Below are 22,475 nucleotides of genomic sequence, written 5' to 3'. Positions count from 1 at the left end.
CATCTAAGTTGTTGCATGTATCAGTGGTGTTTGTTCCTTTTCATTGCTGAGTAGTATTCCATAGTATGACAGTAGTACAATCTGCTTAACCACTTACCTATTATAGGACATTTTGTTTTGTTTCCAGTTTTGGGCTATTAAAAATAAAGCTGCTAGGAACAATTATGTACAGACTTTGTGTAGATAAAGTTTTAGTGTCCAGGAGAGTGATTCTGGGTCACATAGTAAATGTATGTTTAGTTTTAAAGAAACCACCAAACTATTTTCCAGAGTGACTCTAGCATTTTATCCTCCAGCATGGTATGGTAATTCCATTTTTTTGCATCCTCACCAGCATTTGACATTGATATGGTTTGACTATGTCCCACCCCAAATCTCATCTAGAATTGTAGTTCCCATAATTTCCATGTGTCGTAGGAGAGACCAGGTGGAAACAATCGAATCACGGGGGAGGTTCCCCCAACCAGTTCTCATGATAATGAGTGAGTTCTCACGAGATATGATGGTTTTATCAGGGGCTTCCCCCTTCACTGAGCACACATTCTTCTCCTCGATGCCACCATTTGAAGAAGGACATGTTTGCTTCCCCTTCCACCATGATTGAAAGTTTCCTGAAGCCTCCCCAGTCATGCTGAACTGTGAATCAATTAAACCTCTTTCCTTTATAAATTGCCCAGTCTTGGGTATGTCTTTATTAACAGTGTGAGAACAGACTAATACAGGAATTATCACTATTTTTATTTTAGCTGTTCTAATAGGTGTGTGGTGCTGTCTCATCATGGCATTCATTTGCATTTTCCCAGTAGCTAGGGATGCTGAACATCTTTTCATGAGCTTATTTGCCATCTAAATATTGTTTACAATAAGATATCTCTTTTGCCCATTCCCTCATTGGATTTTTGTTTTTTTAAAAAATTGTTGAGTTTGGAGTTCTTTAGTATAATCTAGGTATGTGTTTTGCAAATATTTTCTCCTAGTCTATAGCCTGTCTTTTCATCCTTCTAACAGAGTTCTTCATAAAACAAACATTTTAAATTTGGATGAAGTCCAATTTGTTGATTTTTTTTTCTTTTATAGATCATGCTGTCGATATCATGTTCAGGAACTCTTCAACAATCCATAGGTATTTAGATTTTCTGGTACGTTTTCTTTTACAAGTTTTCTAGTTTTATGTTTTATTTTAAGTGTATGATCCATTTTGAGTTGCTTTTTAAGTTTTGGGGTGGCATATATGTGACTGTTTTCAGGTTCTCTGTTCTGTCCTATGTATCAATCTTTTTGCTAATTCCACACAGTCTTGACTACGGTAGCTATACTAATTTTGAAATTAGGTTCAAATTAGTACAAGTGATTTCTCCTACTTTATTTTTCTTTTTTGAAATTATTTCAGACATTCTAGTTGCTTTTCATATAAATTTTAGAATAATCTTGTATATGTCTCCAAAATTCTTGTTGGGAGTTTTTTGTTTTTTTTTTTTGTTTTTTTTTTTTTGAGATGGAGTCTCGCTCTGTCGCCCCGGCTGGAGTGCAGTGGCCGGATCTCAGCTCACTGGAAGCTCCGCCTCCCGGGTTCACGCCATTCTCCTGCCTCAGCCTCCCGAGTAGCTGGGACTACAGGCGCCCGCCACCACGCCCGGCTAGTTTTTTGTATTTTTTTAGTAGAGACGGGGTTTCACCGTGTTAGCCAGGATGGTCTTGATCTCCTGACCTCATGATCCGCCCATCTCAGCCTCCCAAAGTGCTGGGATTATAGGCTCTTGTTGGGATTTTTATAAGAATTTCATTAAACCTGAATCTGAATATCATTTTGGGGAGAATTGACATCTTTACTAAATTGACTCTTCCAATCCACAAACACAAATCCAATCCACACTTCTCTACTATTTAGATACTTTTTGATTACTTCTATTGGCATTTTGTAGTTTTCAGCATATGAATCCCATAAATGTTTCATTAGATATACACATATGTAGTCCATATGTTTTTGAGAGATTGTAAATGATATTGTATAATTAATTTTGATATTCATGTGTACATTGATAGTATATAAAAGTACAATTGATTTTGATATGTTTATCTTACATCCTGGAACCTAACTAAACTCATTTATTAGTTCTAGGAGGTTTTTTCTTTATAGATTAAATTGAATTTTTCTAGTAGACAATCATGTCACCTGCAAATAGGAATGGTTTTATTTCTTCCTTTCTGATTTGTTTGGCTTTTATTTGCTCTTCTTTCTTTATTGCACATGTCGAACTTTCAGTACTATATTGAATAGGAGTGGTGAGAGCAGTCATCCTTACCTGATCTTATGGAGAAAGAATTCAGTCTTTTACTATTAAATACAATGTTAGCTATAGGTTTTTCATATACACTGTTTATCAATTTGAGGGAGATTTCTTCTATTCTTATTTCTCTGAGAGTTTTTGCCATGAATGCTGTTTAATTTTGTCAAATGGGTTTCTGTACATCAATTAGTGTGATTGTGATTTTTTTCTTTAGACTGTTTATATAGTGAATTACATTGAGGATTTTCAAATATTGAACCATTCTTTTATTCCTAGAATAAACCACCCTTGGTTATGGCATATAATTACATTTATATATTACTGAACACTATTTACCAGTATTTTTAGGATTCTCACATCTATCTTTATAAGAGTAGTTAGTCTCTAGTTTTCTTTTATTGTGCTTTTTCTAGTTTTGGTATCAAAATAATATCAGTTTCATAAAATGAATTGGGAAATATTTCCTCATCTTTTATTTTCTAGAAGAGGTTGTAGAGAATTGGTATTAATTATTTTATAAATGTTTTATGGAATTTTCTAGAGAAACCATCTGGACCTGGAACTTTCTGTTTTGGGAGTTTCTAAATTACTAACTCAATTTCCTCAGTTACAAGACTATCAAAATTATCTATTTTATATTGTATGAATTGTGGTAGTTTGTGCTTTCTGGAAAATTGCTTCATTTCATATAAGTTGTCAAACTTAAATGTGTAGAGTTATTTGTAGAATGTCATTATTCTCTTTGATGTCTGCAGGTCTGTAGTGATGTCCCTTTTTTAATTCCAGATATTGACAATATGTGTCTTCTTTCTTTTTTGTCAGTGTTGCTGAAGGTTTATCAATTTTCTTTTCAAAGAACTAGCTTTTTGTTTATTTTCTTTATTGTTTTTCTCCTTGTAGTTTTATTAATTTCTGCTTTTATCTTTATTATATCCTTTCTTATGCTTACTTTGGGTTTATTTGGCTCTTTCTTTTTCTAGTTTCTTGAAAAACCAGTTTCTTCAGATAGGAGCTCAGGTTATCAATTTGAGACCTTCCTCTTTTCAAATGTAAGCATTGTATTAGTGCTATAAATTTTCCTCTCAGAACTGCTTTAGCTGAGTCACATAAATTTTGATGCTGTATTTTCATTTTCATTCACTTTAATGTATTTTTTTATTTCTTTGAAACTTCCTTTTTGACCTACAGATTCTATTTGAAAGTTTGTTGTTTATTTCCAACTGTCTGGAGATTTTCCTGCCATCTTTCTGCTAGGGATATCTAGCTTGATTTGATTACAGCCAGAGAATACACTTTGTATAATTTCAATTCTTTTAAATTTGTTGAGGTTTGTTTTATGGTTTATGGTATATTTTGGTATACATTTTGTTAGTCAATTCTTCTGTTGTTGGGTGGATTGTATAAATGTAAATTGGATCTAGTTGGCTGATAATGTTATGGTCTTCTCTATGTTTGCTGATTTTCCGTCCAGTTCTATCAGTTATTGAGAGAGGTGTGTTGAGGTTTTTAATTTTCATTATGAATTTGCCTATTTCTTTTTTCTGTTCTATCAGTTTTGTTTCACATATTTTGCAGCTCACATTTTTGGGTATATATTTAGGGTTTGCATGCAAAATAAGTATGTTTGCTATGTCTTTCTGGTAAATTGGCCCTTTTATCATTATATAACGTCCCTCTCTGTCCTTGGTAATTTTCTTTTCTCTAAAATCTTCTTTAACATTAATATAGTATTCCTGCTTTTTAAAAAATTAATATTTACATTAAAAGATTTCATTAAAAGATTTTTTCATTCTGTAATTTTTATCCTCCTATATTGTTATATCTGACAGGAATTTCCTATAAACAGCATATAGCTGGGTTTTTTTTAATCCATTATGTCCATCATCTTTCATTTGTATATTTTGGCCACTTATAGTTAATGTAATTATTGATATACTTAGGCTAATATCTGCCATTTTTGTTGTTTCCTGTTTGTCCTGTTTGTTCTCTACTTTTTTCCCTTAATTTTTATTTTCTAGACTTATTGTGGGTATTTAGGACTTTTTAAGAATTCCATTTTTATTTATCTATAGTATTTTTAGGTATATCTCTTTGTCTTCCTTTTTCAATGGTTGCTCTCCTTATTACAATAAATATATACAACTTACCAGAGTCTATTGGTAGAATTCTTACCTCCCTTTACATTCCTTTACTCTTTCTCATTTATAAAATAATTTTCTTAAATATTTATCTATGTACATCAAGAACTACATCAGATAGTGTTATTTTTTGCTTTAACCGTGAAATATAATTTAGAAAACTTAAGAGGAGAACGAAAGTTTATTGCACTTACCCCATTTTTGTTCTTTGTATTATTCTTATCTCTTCTTTTTTTTTTTTTTTTTTTTTTTTTGAGATGGAGTCTCACACTTGTTGCCCAGGTTGGAGTGCAATGGCGTGATCTCAGCTCACTGCAACCTCGGCCTCCTGGGTTCAAGTGATTCTCCTGCCTCAGCCTCCCGAGTAGCTGGGATTACCAGCATGCATCATCACACCCAGCTAAGTTTTGTATTTTTAGTAGATATGGGGTATCAACATATTGGCCAGGCTGGTCTCGAACTCCTGACCTCAAGTGATCCACCCACCTCAGCCTTTCAAAAAGTGCTGGGCTTACAGGTGTGAGCCACCATACTCACCCTATTATTTTCTCTTGATGACACACGTTAGGTAATTTTTATATTCCCATAGATCCCTGCCATTTTTTTCTTCAGCCTATTTGATCTATTGCTAAGATAGGGTAATTTCTACTATTCTATTTACAAGCTCACCAATTCTTTCCTCTGTCCACTCCATTCTCATGTTAGCCCATCCATTGAGTTTTTTTTTTTTTTTTTTTACTTCATTCATTACATTTTCCTAGAAATTGGAAAAAATAATGAAGTAAGAAAAGAATGCAAAAAGGAAGCCAATATGTTTTTTGAAGTAGTAAAAGGAAACAACTTCTTTCTGCTTCCTAAGAAATGAATACATTCATGGGTTGGCCAGGGGTCCAGTAACCATGCAGGCTAATGTGACTCATATTTGACTGGTCCTGCTCCTTTCAACAGCCCTCTGTTAGAACATGCCCTAGAGTTCCCCTACAGAGCAATGTGGCTACTCTGGGCAAGGCTGCCTCCAGATGACTGGACCCACAGCCGAGGCAGGAACAAGCAGTGTTGCAGCGTTAAGCCATAGCTTATCAGAGTGCTGCAGAGCTTTCCTCCTCTGGCCTTTTCAACGCTGGCCCTACTCATTTTACTCTCAACCTTCAGTTCCCTCAAATCCCTGACTGATTCCATGGCTTTTTATACTTTTCTCTCCCCCAGCATGTGCTTCCTCCTAATTTCTGCTTTCTGCTTGCTTACCTGGCCTCTGACCCATTTTTGCTTGCGTTATGACATTGTGCACATGTGTGGATTCCCTGACCCAGCTCTTCGGCCGGGGCCCCTAACCTAACTACACACCACCTAGACATTCTAATGGTTTCACTTTCACCAACAACTGCGTTGCTCTCCAAGGCTAACGGAGTGAAGACCTTTCTTTCTTCTCTGCAAGGCAGGGGTGGAGAAGATCGATTTTAAAGGCCTACAGCCTCTACTCTCCAGGACATATTTCTGTGAGGTCACCAGCTGCTTCTTATGTGTGCTCCTTCCATCCCAAGCCCAGCACGTGGAGGCAGGACAAGAAATGAGTGGGCAGACAAATCAACACTGAAAGGCTTGGTAAATACTAACAGCAAATACTAAAAATAACTACACCGCAGAGGTTTACTTTTAGGAATTTTTTTTTTTTTTTTTTTTTTAGATGGCGTCTCACTCTGTCACCAGGCTAGAGTGCAGTGGCATGATCTCGGCTCACCGCAACCTCTGCCTCTCGGGTTCAAGTGATTCTCCTGCCTCAGCCTCCCGAGTGGCTGGGACTACAAGCATGTGCCACCACGCCCAGCTAATTTTTGTATTTTTAGTAGAGACGGGGTTTCACCATGTTGGCCAGGATGGTCTCGATGTCTTGATCTCGTGATCTGCCCACCTCGGCCTCCCAACGTGCTGGAATTACAGGAGTGAGTGAGCCACCACGCCCAGGCTATGTTTAGGAATTTCATTTGTGCTTTTGCATTGGGGCGAGAGCGAGGGAGAGAATGAGGACTGTAGAGAAGTTGGAAATGTTGCTGTTCTCTGGAGATGGAGCTACTGAAGACCTTCCCTGGGTAGACAGCACTCCTCCACCTCCTCCCTGAAACACTTCTCTCTCAGCCTTCCCAGGCTTCCTCAGCTCTGCAAATGCCTCCTCCCTGTGCCACAAAGGTATCTCTGCTCTTACCAGCAGAGAGGAAAAGTGGCTAAGAGATTGCAGGCTGTTTTGTTCCTCAGTCTCATCCTCTCTCATATGCATGATAGCCTGGCTGCCTTTTGATCTCAGCTTCTAAAAGAAAGAAGGGTGACTGGGGTTAGTGTGTGTCTCCTGTATATCTGTGAGTCCCTTGTATGCTGGGTGTGACATGGCAGAGCCATTAACCCCACATGACACAATCTGCAGACACAGACTCCAGACTAGGAATCCCACACATTCCCCAAAATGCCCACTGTTGCGCTCCTGTAGGACTAGGGATGAGCATAAATGGCCTTGATCCTTTTAAGGCCAGGGTACCCTGGTTGAATAAAATGAAGGACAGTAAGCCTGTTCAATTCTGTTTCTGTTATTTTCCCTTCCCTGGTGAGTAATTCAGCTATGCTGTGAATCGATAGGGATCTCTGGAGCTGGAAGAAGACACAAAATGAGAGAAATAAATTGCTCCCAGTTGGATGAATTATAAGCACCTTTGAGCTCCTCATCATATCTATCCTGTGCAATCAGCAAAGGAGTATTTTGAGCCTGAGTTTCCACCCCCCTCCGCTCCCCTAATCCCTCCTTCATATCATGCACTCTCTAGCACAGTCTGACAGCCAAAAGAAACAAAAGGCCTTCCTTCCCTACTCTCAAAATCGCCACATCTTTTCCCATCTCCCCCCTTCCTTCCTTCATGACTCCAGTGAAGAGGGAGCATCCTTCACGGAAAGGTTAATCCCTCCGTTTATATCCTGCTCTCCCCTCCAGCGTCATTCACATCTCACTCCATCCCTTCACCACCAGCCCTCTTACATCTTCAGGATACCACCTCTCTGGGCTCCTTCCCCAAAGCTGGAGAACAGCCTTGGCCTCTGTGATTCTGCAAGCCTTCCTTCTATTTTATTACCCTTTACAATTCTCTCTCTCTCTTCTTCTCCATCATGCATCCCAGAAGAAGGATCTAACTGATTATTTTCATCATTCTTCCTATATTTACTCAACCTATTGCAGCCAGACCTCTCTCTGCTTCCTGCAAGGTCCCTACTGATTCCCAGGTTGCCAAACGCAACAGCTTTGAGCTTTCTGCTCTACCCTTCTGAACCCCACTCTGCCCTTTGATTCTGTGACAGTGCAACATCCTGGTGCTCCTGGAACCTATCTGTCCATTCCTAGACTCTTCCAGTTTCCTCCTCTTTTGCCCATTCCATAAACAAGAGTAATCCCCACCAACAAAGGTGGCCACATTTAGCAAAAAAAGACATAGAAAGCCCAATTAAATTTAAATTTCAGATCAATAATGAATAATTTTTATATTGCATGGAACATTCTTACACTAAAACTTTATTCTTTGTTGATCTGAAATTCAGTGTTAATGTTAACTGAGCTGCCTATTTTTTAATCTGACAATCCTACCACAGTTGTTTCTTCAGAGCTTATCTCCATTCTCTAACTTCTTCCCTTGTTGATGTTTTCTATGCCCATGGCTTCTATGATTTTCTTTTCTCAGATAATTCCCCAATTTTTATCTCTAGCACCAATCTCTCTCCTCTCCTCTTCTCTCTCTCTCTCTCTCTCTTTTCTTCCCTTCTCTTTTCCCCGGGGGTATTTTTTTGACCCCTCCACTTGCTTTTCTATCTGGACTCTCTATTTCTTCCCTTCTCCAGCCTCCCAATCACTTCAACTCCAAATTCAGGAGGCCAACCTCAGCAAGTGGCTGAGCACTTATTGGTTTTACCCTAACCAACATTCTCTCAGATGTATCTTTCCTTCCATTTCCATGGATGCCACTGACTTGAGGTCTCTGTCATTTCTGTAAGTCTACAAACCATCCCACACTATTTACATTGCCTTCTGACTAGTCTCCCAACTTCTACTTACAACCACTCTCTACCCCTCCACATACCACCACTCAATTAACATCCTAATTAAAGTGCAGATGTGGCCATGCCACTCCCTTGATCAGGGAAGCTTCTGACTGGCTACTGGTTAAAGTTGAAGCTCCCTAGCCAGGATCCAGAACCTTCAATGAGCCTTCTTTCTCCTCTTCTCTCCCTGTGGTCTCCTCTATGCACCCCAAATTCAAGGAGCATCAGAATATGATTCCAGGGCCTCCCTATCTCTATTTGCTGACACTCAGACTTAGATGTAGACTACTTTGAAGGAGACTCATACGGTTTCTGCATAAATAGATGCTCTATAAATGCTTGCTGAATTAGTGAAGTAAGTCAATTTGAAATTGACCACATTAACAGAATGAAGTAATTAAATCCATGAATCATTTATGTGATTCATTTATGCAAATGAATGCAGTTTTTCACAAACTCATTGTTTGCTTACCATCAATTATGGGTGATGTCAAGTTCATGTAAGTATCTAATATCTCTATGATGTCAAATCACAGCTGGGCCCTGATGGAACTCCACAGGGCAGAGACAGACACAGACCACACCTGCTGCTTCTCTCAATTTACTTTTTGAACTCTAATCCCTTCCCCATTTCCCTCATTTCTTACATATAATTCTTTGTAAACATCCTTGAATTTTCTGATATATAATCTCCAAACAACTGGAAGTTCTAAATCGCCGCCAAAACCACATTCTGATCCAAGAACATCTGGGTGCTTTAATCACCTAAATCAGAAGCCTGCAACCTCTTTCTGCAATAGGCCACATGGTAAATATTTTTGGCTTTGCATACCGTACGGTCTCTGGTTGCAATGACTCAACTCTGCCATTGAAGCATAGAAATGGCCATGGTTGACACAAAAACAAATGAGTGGGCCTGTGTGCCTATAAAACTTTACCTGCAAAGCAACCAGCCAGGATGCCAGCCACCATTTGCTGACCCCAGCCTAAACCAAGCTTCTGATGAATGATTTACTTAGTTTTCCTTCCAAACTAGACCTTTCATTGCAGTCACTTGATTGGGAAAAACATCAGAATTTCAGTTGGTGTAGTCTTTTCATGAGATCATAGTTAAACTAAACTCAGGACTACAGAGTTGATCAAGAGAGAATAAGGAGTGGATATTTGAAGGCCGCTTTGGGACTTTCCTCCTAGCCTAGTGGACATCACCCCAGGGCAAGGGCATGGAGAGGCCAGATAGGTGAGCAGTCCGCTTTTAGGCGCAAGATTTAAGGTGGTGCCACAAAAGCATAAATCTACATAAGTAACATTTTAATGCAATGTTTTAAAGAAAATCAAAATAAATGAAGACATTCATGATGAATAAAATATCATATTTTAAATTAAGACAGGATCGCTATTACTGCTTTCTTCTTTTGCCCTGGGTTCCAGTGTGACTCTGCACAGCACTGTTATCGATCCTATCTTTATTTAAAACGTTGATCTTTTGTCCATCATGGACGCTTTGTATTCATTTTTTTAAAAACATTGTGCTAAGTGCTATTTCTTTTGATTATGGAGTTTTTGGCACCTTCTAATTTTGCACAAAAGCAAATGTCCTACTCACCTTCTCTAGTCTCAGCCCTGCAACAACCTCGTCATCATTGTCAACATCTATGCCCATTTAGGAGAATTATAGGCAGCTGTTTAATGTTACCTTTGCACTAGATCTTTCCTCTTGGCTACTTTGATGCCATTTTCACTTATTTGGATCCACCCCATATGCAGGTAAATTTGAAACATGTAGAAACTCTTGTGTCATACTCTCTAGAGCCACTTCTTAAAGGATATGTTAAAGAGAGACATAATATGTTAAAGAGAGACAATAAAATATGAGTTTTATTAAATTTTATTATTTTATTTTATTAAATAATTTAATAAATTGTATTATTTTATTAAATATTTCATTAAATAATTTTTTAAATTCCTACTAAGTGCCTAGTGGCACTTAGTATATTTTATTAAACTCCTACTAAGTGCCTAGAAGCACCATGCTAAAGGACTTTGTATCCATCATTTCATTTAATTACGACAGCCCGCAGAGGGGACGGGACAGGAGGCAATAGAACATTATTTCCAACCCAGTGCTAGGGAGAAGATGGCAAGTGCTCCACTTTGGAAAGAAATTACATTTCATGCTTCTCCAGGCAACTTCCAAGGAGTCATCAGCCCATGTGAGAAGCATGTCTGGTATTATATCTCTGTAACAAGATGCACAGCAGGCACTTTCAAGCATTTAAAATACTTGAATGTGCAAAGTTTCACAGTTGGTCACAAATTCATAATAGCTATGTGCCTCTTTTATTGGGGAGATGCCATGCCATGTTGGGATTCCACAAGGCAGCAGGGCTCCCCCATTCTTTAAAATAGAGCAGCTCAAAAAACTCCTCTGGCAATTTTAACTAGGCAAGAATAGAAAACACCCCAGGCAGAGTGTGAGAGACCAATCTTGTAAACAGCAGGACAGCAAGGTGTAAACAAGAAGGGAAAGAAAATATACAGCCTTTTAAGAAATCGTTGCTTTTGACAAGGACAATAAGATAGGAATAAATTCAGCCCCGAATAGCATGGAAAAACAAAAGCTCAGAGAAGTGTTAAATCACATGCCAGGTGGCTGCAGGAATTCGCAATGATCCATTCCAATCTGCCAACCCGTCCCTTTTGGCATCCGGCTGGATTTTACACAGGCTCTTCTTCCAGTTTTATGTGCTTGGAAGTTTTGAGGGGAGGGTGTTGTTTGGTTTTTTTCTGAACAAGCAGCAAACCCAGCATTTTCAAGACTGTTGCAACTTTCCTAAGTCACATGTTTTTTCTTCCTCTGACCCCACAAACAATGTTGTTTTGGAGAACCACAAACCACAATATTTCCATCTTTCATTTCACGGAACCATGTTCTTGCCTGCCGTAAAAACATGTTCACATCCTTGTACTAAGTCTTAGTAAATGCATCATATGATCACTAGTGTCGTTAGAAGATTTCATGCAATAAAACTCCTGCATCTTCTACCCTTTCAATAATTCCACCAATTATTAAGCACTAAGCATGTACTCATACTCATGACCTGAAGATAACAGGAATGAACTGTCAGATCCCTGCTTGGAGGACCACATAGTCCAATGGAGGAGAGAGACTTAGAAATAAACAGCTACAATAAGGAAGGAAGCTACCTTTATCCCTCGAGCTGGAGAGTGATAATGTGCATGGGTTTATTAAACAAAAATTTAAAGAAGGTCATTATTTTGGATTAGGCTCCTGCACTAGGCCCCAACAGACCAGACCAAATCAAAATGGAGTCACTTGTGCTAAGTGCCACATCAGCAAACTGAACTTTGAAATGGGCCAGTTTTCCAAAACTCAAGAGATTCATAGCAACAAATCAGAAGAGGCCCAGTTTACCTGAGCCAGCATAATAAAGAAGTCTCCTCTGTTTTAACTCCATAAGGAAAGTGATCTTTTTCAAGGTGGTCTTTGAAACGACTGATCTGCTTTTTGTTCCCTGTTTCTGCTTTCTTCAGCCTTTTACTGCCTATAAGCCCCCTCCTGTTGAGCCCATCAGAGCACCCATTCTATTTTATAGAATGAGATGGTGCCTGAGTCTAAAATCACAAGTAAAAGCCAAGTCAATTTTTCAACTAAATTTATTGTAATTTTGTCTTTTGACAGGTTCCACTCATACTTTTCAGCACTCCTCAGCAGGTTGCTTCCAAGAATTGATCAAAGGATGAAGTATCCATCCTGTGCAGGCACAGATACTGGACAACACTCAGTGCTTCCCATGAACCAAAGAAATGTCCTCCTGTGAAGCCCTCCAGCCTCCTGCACCTTCATCACTGCCTTGCTCCATACTCCTGTTCTCAGCCTCAGACTTCCACACTGCCTTGCTCAAGCTTATTGATGGCACAAGTGTCATGCTACTTACTGTGTACCAAGAATTGCATATAATTATCTCATATACTATCTCATATAGTTATCTCATTGAATTTTCATAACCACCTCAGAACAGGCTTTGTTATCCCAGCGTTATTGATAAAGAAAATGAGCCTCTGAAATTTTCAGAAACTTGCCCAAGGTTAAACAGCTAGTATAGAGAAACTGAGGCGAGAACCCAGGATTATGTGATTAGAACACCTCTTAAACAGTACATTCATCTTTCTCCATAGGCATGTTTAGTGTAACGCCCCTGCTAGGTTATTTACATCTTAAGAACAGAGATCGACATTTCCATTTTTTAATAGTTCCTAGACAGGGTAGACCCATAGCAAGCAAAGTATGCATCTACCTATGTGATATGATTTAAGGGAGGCTGGACAAGGATGGGTTAATCATGTCTCCACCATTGCCTATCATGGTACCTAGAATTTCACCATTGGGAGGGCATTATTTTGGGCCTGAAGTCTTTCTAGTCTTCAGGATCACTCTTTGAGAACATGATTGCCCTAGGAGGAGCAATCCTACACTGAGACCTCAGTGAGGATAAAGATGTCAGAGAATGAGACACAGGAGAAATGCCCAGAAAGGAGCCTAGGGCCTCTGAGATGGGAAAAGTGGTCCTGAGAAGAGGATGGGAGGTTCTAGGACAGATGTGTTCTAGGAAGTTTTGCTTGACTGGCCCCATCTCTGTGGCCCTGAGCACAGGGCAGGGCAAATGGAAGGTATGTAAGTTTTTACTTGACTTGAGGAAACAGTGTTTTGATCCGATGTGAGAGGAGGAGGTATGAGGGATGGTGGCAGGTGGGCATCGAGTGCTGAGGTCACCAAGTACTGTGATGGAATAAAAGACAAGAAGGCAGGACCTTGCCCTCCAAGAGCTTATAGTGTCTGGAGAGAAAAAGTATCAATAGCAAACAACGGGGAAATAAGACAGGGATGACCAAATACAGAATACATATGTAATAGGAAATCCCAGGAAAGGAGAGCTTAGAATGAGAGGAGGTAATTTCAGGGACACAGGGTCCCAAGAATAGTACCAAATAAAGAGAAATAACAAATGAGCTGGTGAATGTCTGTCTTACCAGACTGCCACAGCCACGTGCTACCTAGGCACTCCCTAACAAGGAAATCCAATGTGGATTTAATCACTGTAATACAGAAAGGATGCTAGGATGGTCTAGAAACAAAATGGAAAGACAGATATAATGTACAAAGATACTATTTATAAAATGCATTACTTCAAAATAAATCCAGCTCTTTTGACAAAAAGATCTAGTGGTTGTTCTATTCACATAATAAATAGACCCAGAATTTTGGTAAAAGGTGCATGTACCAGATTTATATATTAAGATACGTGGCAAATATATCTGATAAAACCACTAAGCAAACCTAAATCCCTGGTGAAGCTCAGTTAAAACCATGAGAAAGAGCTCTGATGACCACTACAGGCCAATGACCTTGAGAAAACCTAAAACTTTCCATGAATTTAGCCCTGATCAAGAATCATTTCGCTCTGTGACCTTCCAGCTAAAGATAAATGCACTTGCTCTGAGCTTTCACTGAATGCCTCCTTCACAAACAGGAAAGGTTACTTCTATTTACTCTAATCTACTTCCTATTTTCAAAAAAGACCCCTTTATTTAATTCATACAAAGAAAACAACCCCAGGGAGGAAAGAAGGAAGCAGGTAAGCTCTGACCTTTATGTGCTAAATGAGTTATTTTACCAATAGCTACAGGTGATCATGTTCTCACAATGCTTAATAACAATCCTTTGTACCCTTTGGCACAAGAGGAACCAATAGCTACAGCCCCAGGCTTATTGTGAACGAGTAGAAAAAAGAAAAATACAGGCATGTAGAGACTTGGGGAAAAAAAAAAAAGCAGGGGGGAGAAGGAGGCCACAAGAAATCCTTCCTCTTGTGAATTTTTTTTTCTTCTTTTTTATTTTTTTGAGACAGAGTCTGACTCTGTTGCCCAGGTTGGAGTACAATGGCACGATCTCGGCTCACTGCAACCTCTGCCTCCTAGGTTCAAGTGATCCTCCCACTTCAGGCTCCCTAGTACCTGGGACTACAGGCATACGTCACCATGCCTGGCTAATTTTTGTATTTTCAGTAGAGACGGGGTTTCGCCATGTTGGCCAGGCTGGTCTGGAATTCCTGACCACAAGTGATCCGCCACCTCGGCCTCCCAAAGTGCTGGGATTACAGGTATGAGCCACGGCACCCAGCCCCTCTTGTGAGTTTATTAATTAAATGATTGCAATATATATTTCCTTTTCATTTCATCTTGGCTACTAATGAGCTGCGTTTCCACAGGTTACCTGCTTTCTTCATGGTGGCTGCATATCTGAGACATAAATAGCAAAGGTTTCTGCTTCAGTCCCCTAAGAGGTTTGTAGTAATCTCTCTGGATATTCATAGACACAGTGATGACATGATCCAAACCCACAATTAGACACAAGGTCTAATAAGGGATCTTGTGCTTTATTTCCAGATGCAAGCAGAAACTTGCACTTCAGATACCTAAATAGAAGGATTTCTGAGACAGTTTCGTGTTCTAAAGAACAATCAGGAAAAATAAATATTTTTGAGGTCCTAAAAATCTGGGTGGTGATTACAATGCTGGAGCCAAACGGCCATGCCAGTATTTTTGTAATTCATATTTTATAAGAAAGGATTCAGAACTCGTAAAAAGAAACTAGTAGGGCCGGGCACGGTGGCTCACACCTGTAATCCCAGCACTTTGGGAGGCCGAGACGGGCGGATCACGAGGTCAGGAGATCAAGACCATCCTGGCTAAAACGGTGAAACCCCGTCTCTACTAAAAATACAAAAAAATTAACTGGACGTGATGGCGGGCGCCTGTAGTCCTAGCTACACGGGAGGCTGAGGCAGGAGAATGGCGTGAACTCGGGAGGCAGAGCTTGCAGCGAGCCGAGATTGCGCCACTGCACTCCAGCCTGGGGGCAACAGAGCGAGATTCGGTCTCAAAAAAAAAAAAAAAAAAAAAAAGAAAGAAACTAGTGAAAACAATTATTGAATACATTTAAAATATGAAATTTACAAACATCATGTAAAATATTTAAAAAACTAAACAGTATCATTGTATTAATAATTATTGGCAGGCAGAATTTTAAAATATAAGCATTAAAAAACTGGTCTCAAAAATGAAAAAAAATTAAGTCATGAAAAGTTGAAAATGAGATCATGTTATTTGAACTTTCATAAAATGAGTTATTAAGGTGCATAGACATTGTTGCTGTGGAGTTGAGAACATATTTTTGTGCAAATTTCCTCACTAAAAAAGAGAAAGTATTAGTCAGGGAAATGATGATGTATTTATGAGCTGTCTCCAAATCTTTTTTTCTGACTCCTTCATCTTCAGATAATCCTAATTCTCACTTGATAACTTTGAGGAGTATTTAGAAGTATTTTTTAACAACTTTGTTGGGGGGAAGAGATGAAATCTATTTATTTACCTCGAGCTATAGTTTGCTTGAAAGCAAGAAGCAGGCATTTCTGATTTGCCTCTCCTTTAGTTTGCTCATGTGTGGTGGAATCCCAACGCCCAGCCACATGTATCTGTTTTGTAACTCTCATATTGTAGTGGACACGCCCTCAGGTGTTCCCCACTGAGTCATGTCTTATGTAATCCCCTCCTACAGAGTGCAGGCACAACCTGTGACTTGCTTTTTAGCAAATGGAATATGGCATAGTCAATGCTTTCATTGAATATTTCACTGCCTTGATGTCTTAGCAGGCTGCAATGGGAGTTTCTCCTGCAGAGGTTGAAGGCATAAGCTGTCATGTTGTGACAAGCCTGTGAGACGCCACTGGGAAGAAGCTATGGGCGATTCCTAGGACATGAGAGTGACCCAGGTGACTGCCAGAAATAAAGTGGGAACCTCAGTCCTACAATCTCAGCTGGATTCTGCCAACAGCTACGTGAGCTTAGAAGAAAAAAACCCAAGCTCCAGACAAGAACACAGCACAGTCAAGACCTTGATGACACCTTTCCAAGACCCTAAGCAGAGGTCCAAGCTGTACTTAGACTCCTGACCCAAGAAGATGGAGCATAACAAATACACATTGTTTTAAGTCACTATATTTGTGGCGATTTGTTATGTAGCAATATACAACCAACACATGTCATAATCCACTTTGCACTCAAATAACAGCCATTCTTGAAAAAAAGTTCTGCTTTGCCAATTATTATTTTCTTCCTGCTGTTGACGATAACAGAAATATAGCAGAATGCTTTATACATGTGTATACCTTTATTCAATTCAAAACTTGAATGCAGAATATCATTCTCCATCCGTGAGTCTTGAAACACAAATGAATTGGATTCAACATTTTTCAAAATATCAAAATACTTTCATTTTGGTACTTAAAAATTGGAAGGTATACCCCCAAACCAGTTTCTTTTTTTGTTTGTTCTCATTTTTGTTGTTTTTGGTTTTGGTGTGTCTACTTAACTGTTTTGTTTTGTTCTAAGACAGTTTCACTCTTGTTGCCCAAGCTGGAGTGCAATGGTGTGATCTCAGCTCACCACAACCTCTACCTCCTGGATTCAAGCAATTCTCCTGCCTTAGCCTCCTGAGTAACTGGAATTACAGGCATGCGCCACCGTGCCCGGCTAATTTTGTATTTTTAGTAGAGATGGGGCTTCTCCATGTTGGTCAGGCTGGTCTCGAACTCCTAACCTCACATGATCCACCTGCCTCAGCCTCCCAAAGTGCTGGGATTATAGGCATGAGCCACTGTGCCTGGCCTACTTAAGTGTTTTTTAAATAAATGTTTTATTTTCAAACAGTTTTAGATTTACAGAATTATAAAGATAATACAGAAAGTTCTTATATACCCCATACTCAGTTTTCCCAAATATTAACATCTTACATTAGCATGGTACATTTATCACATTCAATGAACCAATGTTGATACATTATTGTTAACTAAACTCCATACTTTAGTCAAACTTTCTTAGTTTTTACCTAATGTCTTATTTTTGGTCCAGGATCCCACATTACATTGAGTCATCATCTCTCCTTAGGCTTCTCTTGATTGTGACTATCTCTCAGACTTCAGTTGTTTCTGATGACCTTCACAGCTTTGAAGGGTACTGGTCAGATATTTTGTAGCATGTCACTCTATTAGAATTTGTCTTATGCTTTTCTCATGATTAGACTTAGATCAAGTATTTTGGAGAGGAAGATCACAAAGGCAAAGTGCTCTTCTCATCACATCATGTCAAGGGTACCTACTACCAGTGTGACCTGCCACTGCTGATGTTAACCTTAATCACCTGGCTTGAGATAGTGTTTGCTCGGGTTTCTCCATTGTGAAGTTACCTTTCCCCATCCCTTTCTTTACTATACTCTTTGAAAGAAAGTCATTCTGTGCAGCCCCCAGGGAGGGTTATGCTTTACCCTCTGAAAGGCAGAGTATCTTACATACATTATTTGGAATTCTTCCACATTATCTTCATTTATTTATTCAATCATGTATTTACATCAGTATAGACATGTATTTTGTGCTTTAAGTGATATCCTAATTCTAACTTTCTTTGCTCGAATTTTCCATCTTTGGACATTGAAAGTACTTTCGGTTGGGTCCTGTATTCTTTTCACATACAACCATCATTGTGGATTTTTATTTTGTGCACTCCTTTACTTTATAGCACTACAAGATGCTCAAGGCTCATCTTGTATATTTTCTGCCACAGTCTTAAATCAGCCATTTCTCCAAGGAACCCTAGTTCATTTCATCGGAAAATAGTATTAGAAACCAAGGTATGGGAAATAGGTATGTATTGTTTGCTTCCAGACCAAACCAGTTTTTCAGTCTCTAAATATGGGATCTTGGAATGTCCCTATATTCTTAATTTATTTTAATGTATTTGACAAACATTTTTGCAGTGATTACCATGTGCCAGGCACTGTTTTAAGCACTTTGAAAATATTAATTCACTTAATCCTTGTAATAACCTCCTAACAACAAGATAGGTGGTATTAGTCCCATTTTATGAACGAAAAAAACAAGAAACAGAGATATTTGGATATGTCCCATAGTCACCCAGATAGTAACTGACAGAGCTGAAACTGAACTCAAGTATCTGGATCCTGATTTGGAGCTAACCACATTGGAGTTAGATTTGGAGCTAATTCCTACATTGCCTTGCAGTGGTGAGGACTTTGCAGAGCTGTCACACAAATTGATGAATTAATTCACCCACACATTCATTCTCTAATACAAATCTGTTATGTTCCCATTAGGTGCCAGACTATCTGATATCTGTTAATTGGTGCTTAATGCCACTTGAGATACCTCTTGGAATATGACCCAATTTAACATAAAGGAGGAGACTATTGTAATGTGCCCCTTGAGAAGACACTGGCAGCTGCCTGGGATGAAGATGTTATGTAAAAACTGCTCCACTCAGTGGCTGCAAATATACTTTATTATGCTATAAGTAATATTCAAAGGTGATAGGCAGGCAGTACCTTATTTACTTCATTTCTATTTATTTATCATTTCCATAAATTTTTTAAAGGGTCTTTAGTATCTTTTATATATATGAAACTCCCATTCATTATGCTACTATTCTTGATAAAACATTTGAACAGAATGGTCTCTTGTGAAAACCACTGAACAAAACTGAGATTTCTATTTATAGCTAAAAAGAAAATTTTAAATGTACACTTACTTTCTGACTGTCACCAATGAGCAGTCCCAGGAGACCAAAGTTGAGATAATCTGAAAGAAGACATGCAAAACAATAATGGTGAATGCAAATATCTTTAAGGAATCTTTGTCCTGAGGTCATTATCCCACCTATTTTAATGGCAGAACACTGGGAGACTGATGTCCCATGACATGGTTTATTACTTGTTAATAATGTGTTTTGGAAAAGAGAGTGCAGGTTAGGGTGGATGTGAGGTTCAGCAAAATGGACTCCCTGAGAAAAGAAAGCAGAGACTGAAACAATGGGGAACCTGGAATGGACTTCTTGTTAATATTTAAAACTCTTTGGAAGAGGATATGAGAGTTAAGTAAAGGAATACTCAAGAATGTGGGCCATCATTTTCAGTTCAGAGCAAGTACCAGATGAGCTGCCTTCTAGATATATCAAAGTTTAGGGATATCCAAAAAAGAATTATCCCACCAAATTAAGCTTCACAAAAGAAGGTTAAATAAATAAAATATTTAAATAAAATATTAAATAAAATATTTAAACAAAATATTTCCCAGACAAGCAAGTGCTAAGGGAATTCGTTACCACTAGACCAGCCTTATGAGAGATCCTTAAGGGAGTTCTAAACATGGAAACAAAAGAATGATACTTGCTATCACAAAAGTACTGTTAAGTACATAGCCCACAGACTCTATAAAACAACTACAAAATAGAAACTACAAAGCAACCAGCTAACAACTTATGATAGGATCAAAACTTTACATATCACTATTACTTGAATGCAAATGGTTTAAATGCTCGCACTTAAAAGGCACAGAGTGGCAAGTTGGATAAAAGAATGAGGCCCAATTGTCTGCTGTCTTCAAGAGACCCATAGGCTCAAAGTAAAGGGTTGGAGAAAGATCTACCATGCAAACAGAAAACAAAACGAAAAAAAGCAGGAGTTGCTGTTCTTTTATCAGATAAAACAGATTTTAAACCAACAACAGTGAAAAAGGACAAAGAAGGGTATTACATAATGATAAAAAGTTCAATTAAAGAAGAAGACTTAACTATCCTAAATATATATGCACCCAACATCAGAGCACCCAGATTCACAAAACAAGTACTTCTAGACCTACAAAAAGACTCACACAGTCACACAATAATAGTAGGGAGCTTTAACACCCCATTGACAGATCATCAAGGCAGAAAACTAATAAAGAATTTCTGGACTTAAATTTGACACTTGACCAATGAGAACTAACAGACATCTACAGAATACTCCATCCATCAAGTATAGAATATATATTCTTCTCACCTGCACATGAAACATACTCTAAGATTAACCACATGCTCAACTGTAAAGCAAGTCTCAATAAATTCAAAAATATCAAAATCAAAACCATACTCTTAGACTATAGTGCAATAAAAATAGAAATAAACTCCAAGATCTCTCAAAATTGCAAAATTACATGAAAATTAAACAACTTGCTTCTGAGTGGCTTTTAGTAAACAATAAAATTAAGGCAGAAATCAAGAAATTCTTTGAAATAAATGAAAGCAGAGATACAACATACCAATATCACTGGGATGCTGCAAAAGCAGAGGAAAGTTATAGCAGTAAATGCCTACCTCAAAAATTTTGGCCGGGCGCGGTGGCTCAAGCCTGTAATCCCAGCACTTTGGGAGGCCGAGACGGGCGGATCATGAGGTCAGGAGATCGAGACCATCCTGGCTGACATGGTGAAACCCCGTCTCTACTAAAAAATACAAAAAAACTAGCAGGGCGAGGTGGCGGGCGCCTGTAGTCCCAGCTACTCGGGAGGCTGAGGCAGGAGAATGGCGTGAACCCGGGAGGCGGAGCTTGCAGTGAGCCTAGATCACGCCACTGCACTCCAGCCTGGGCGGCAGAGCAAGACTCTGTCTCAAAAAAAAAAAAAAAAAAAAAAAAAAAATTTAAAAAGATCTCAAATTAGCAGTCTAACATTAAACCTAGAGGATCTAGAAAAACAAGAGCAAAGTAACCCCAAAGCTAGCAGAAGAAAATAAAATCAGAGCAAAAATGAACAAAGTTGAGACCCAAAAATTCATATGAAGAAGCAACAAAACTAAAAGCTGGTTCTTTGAAAGGATAAACAAGATTGATGGACCATTAGCTAGATTAATGAAGAAAAAAAGAGAAGATACAAATAAGCACAGTCACAAATGACAAAGGTGATATTGCAATGAATCCCACAGAAATACAAAAGATCCTCAGAAACTATTAGGAACAATTCTATGCATGCAAACTAGAAAATTTAGAGAAAATGAGTAAATTCCTGGAAACACACAACCTCCAAAGGCTGATTAGAAGGAAATTGAAACCCTTAACAGACCAGCATCAAGTTCTAAACTTGAAGCAGTAATTTTTAAAAAAACCCTGTTAATCAAAAAAACCTCAGGACTAGATGGATTCACAGCCAAATTCTACCAGATGTACAAAGAAGAGCTGGTACCAATTTTACGGAAACTATTCCAAATAATAGAGGAGAAAGAACTCCTCCCTAACTCATTCTACAAAGCCAGCATCACTCTGATACCAAAACCGGGCAAAGACACAACAACAAAAAAAGAAAACTACTGGCTAACATCTCTGATAAACAAAGAAGCAAAAATTCTCAACAAAATACTAGCAGACTAAATCCAATAGCACATCAAAAAGTTAATTCACCATGATCAAGTAGGCTTCATTCCTAGGGGGCAAGGTTCGCTCAACATATGCAAATCAATAAATTTGATTCACCACATAAACACAATTAAAAGCAAAAACCATATGATCATCTTGATAAACACAAAAAGTTTTTGATAAAATCCAACACCTCTTCATGAAAAAAACCCTCAAGAAACTAGGCGTCGAAAGAACATACCTCAAAATTCAAGAGCCATGTATGGTAAACCAACAGCCAATATCACACTAAAGGGGCAAAAACTAGAAGCCTTACCCTTAAGAACTGGAAAAAGACAAGTATGCCCACTCTCACCACCCCTATTCAGTCTATTAATAATACTGGAAGTCCTAGACAGAGCAATCAGGCAAGAGGAAGAACTAAAAGGCATCCAAATGGAAAAGAAGAAATCAAACTGTCTCTCCTCACAGAGAATATGATTCTATACCTAGAAAACCCTAAAGACTCTGTCCAAAGACTCCTGCAACTGATAAACTTCTTCAGTAAAGTTTCAGGATACAAAATCAATGTACAAAAATCAGTCACATTTCTATACACTAACAATATTCAAGCTGAGGGCCAAATCAAGAACACAATCCCATTTACAATAGCCACACACACGC

The 22,475-nt window shown here is 38.6% G+C and overlaps 1 protein-coding gene across 5 annotated transcripts in view; it reads right to left on the bottom strand.

Moving 5' to 3' along the window:
- Positions 1–22,475, bottom strand: part of LOC105476037 (neurocalcin delta) — a 443,647-nt gene that overhangs the window by 213,986 nt on the left and 207,186 nt on the right. For all 5 annotated transcript variants that reach the window (XM_011731659.2, XM_071067930.1, XM_011731656.3 and 2 more), the window contains exon 3: positions 19,178–19,227. The gene's annotated coding sequence lies outside the window, so the exon portion shown is untranslated. The remainder of the gene's footprint in view (positions 1–19,177; positions 19,228–22,475) is intronic.

This window comes from Macaca nemestrina, chromosome 8 (genome assembly GCF_043159975.1).
Source record: "Macaca nemestrina isolate mMacNem1 chromosome 8, mMacNem.hap1, whole genome shotgun sequence".
NCBI lineage: Eukaryota > Metazoa > Chordata > Mammalia > Primates > Cercopithecidae > Macaca > Macaca nemestrina.
This window is presented reverse-complemented; position numbering and strand designations above follow the sequence as displayed.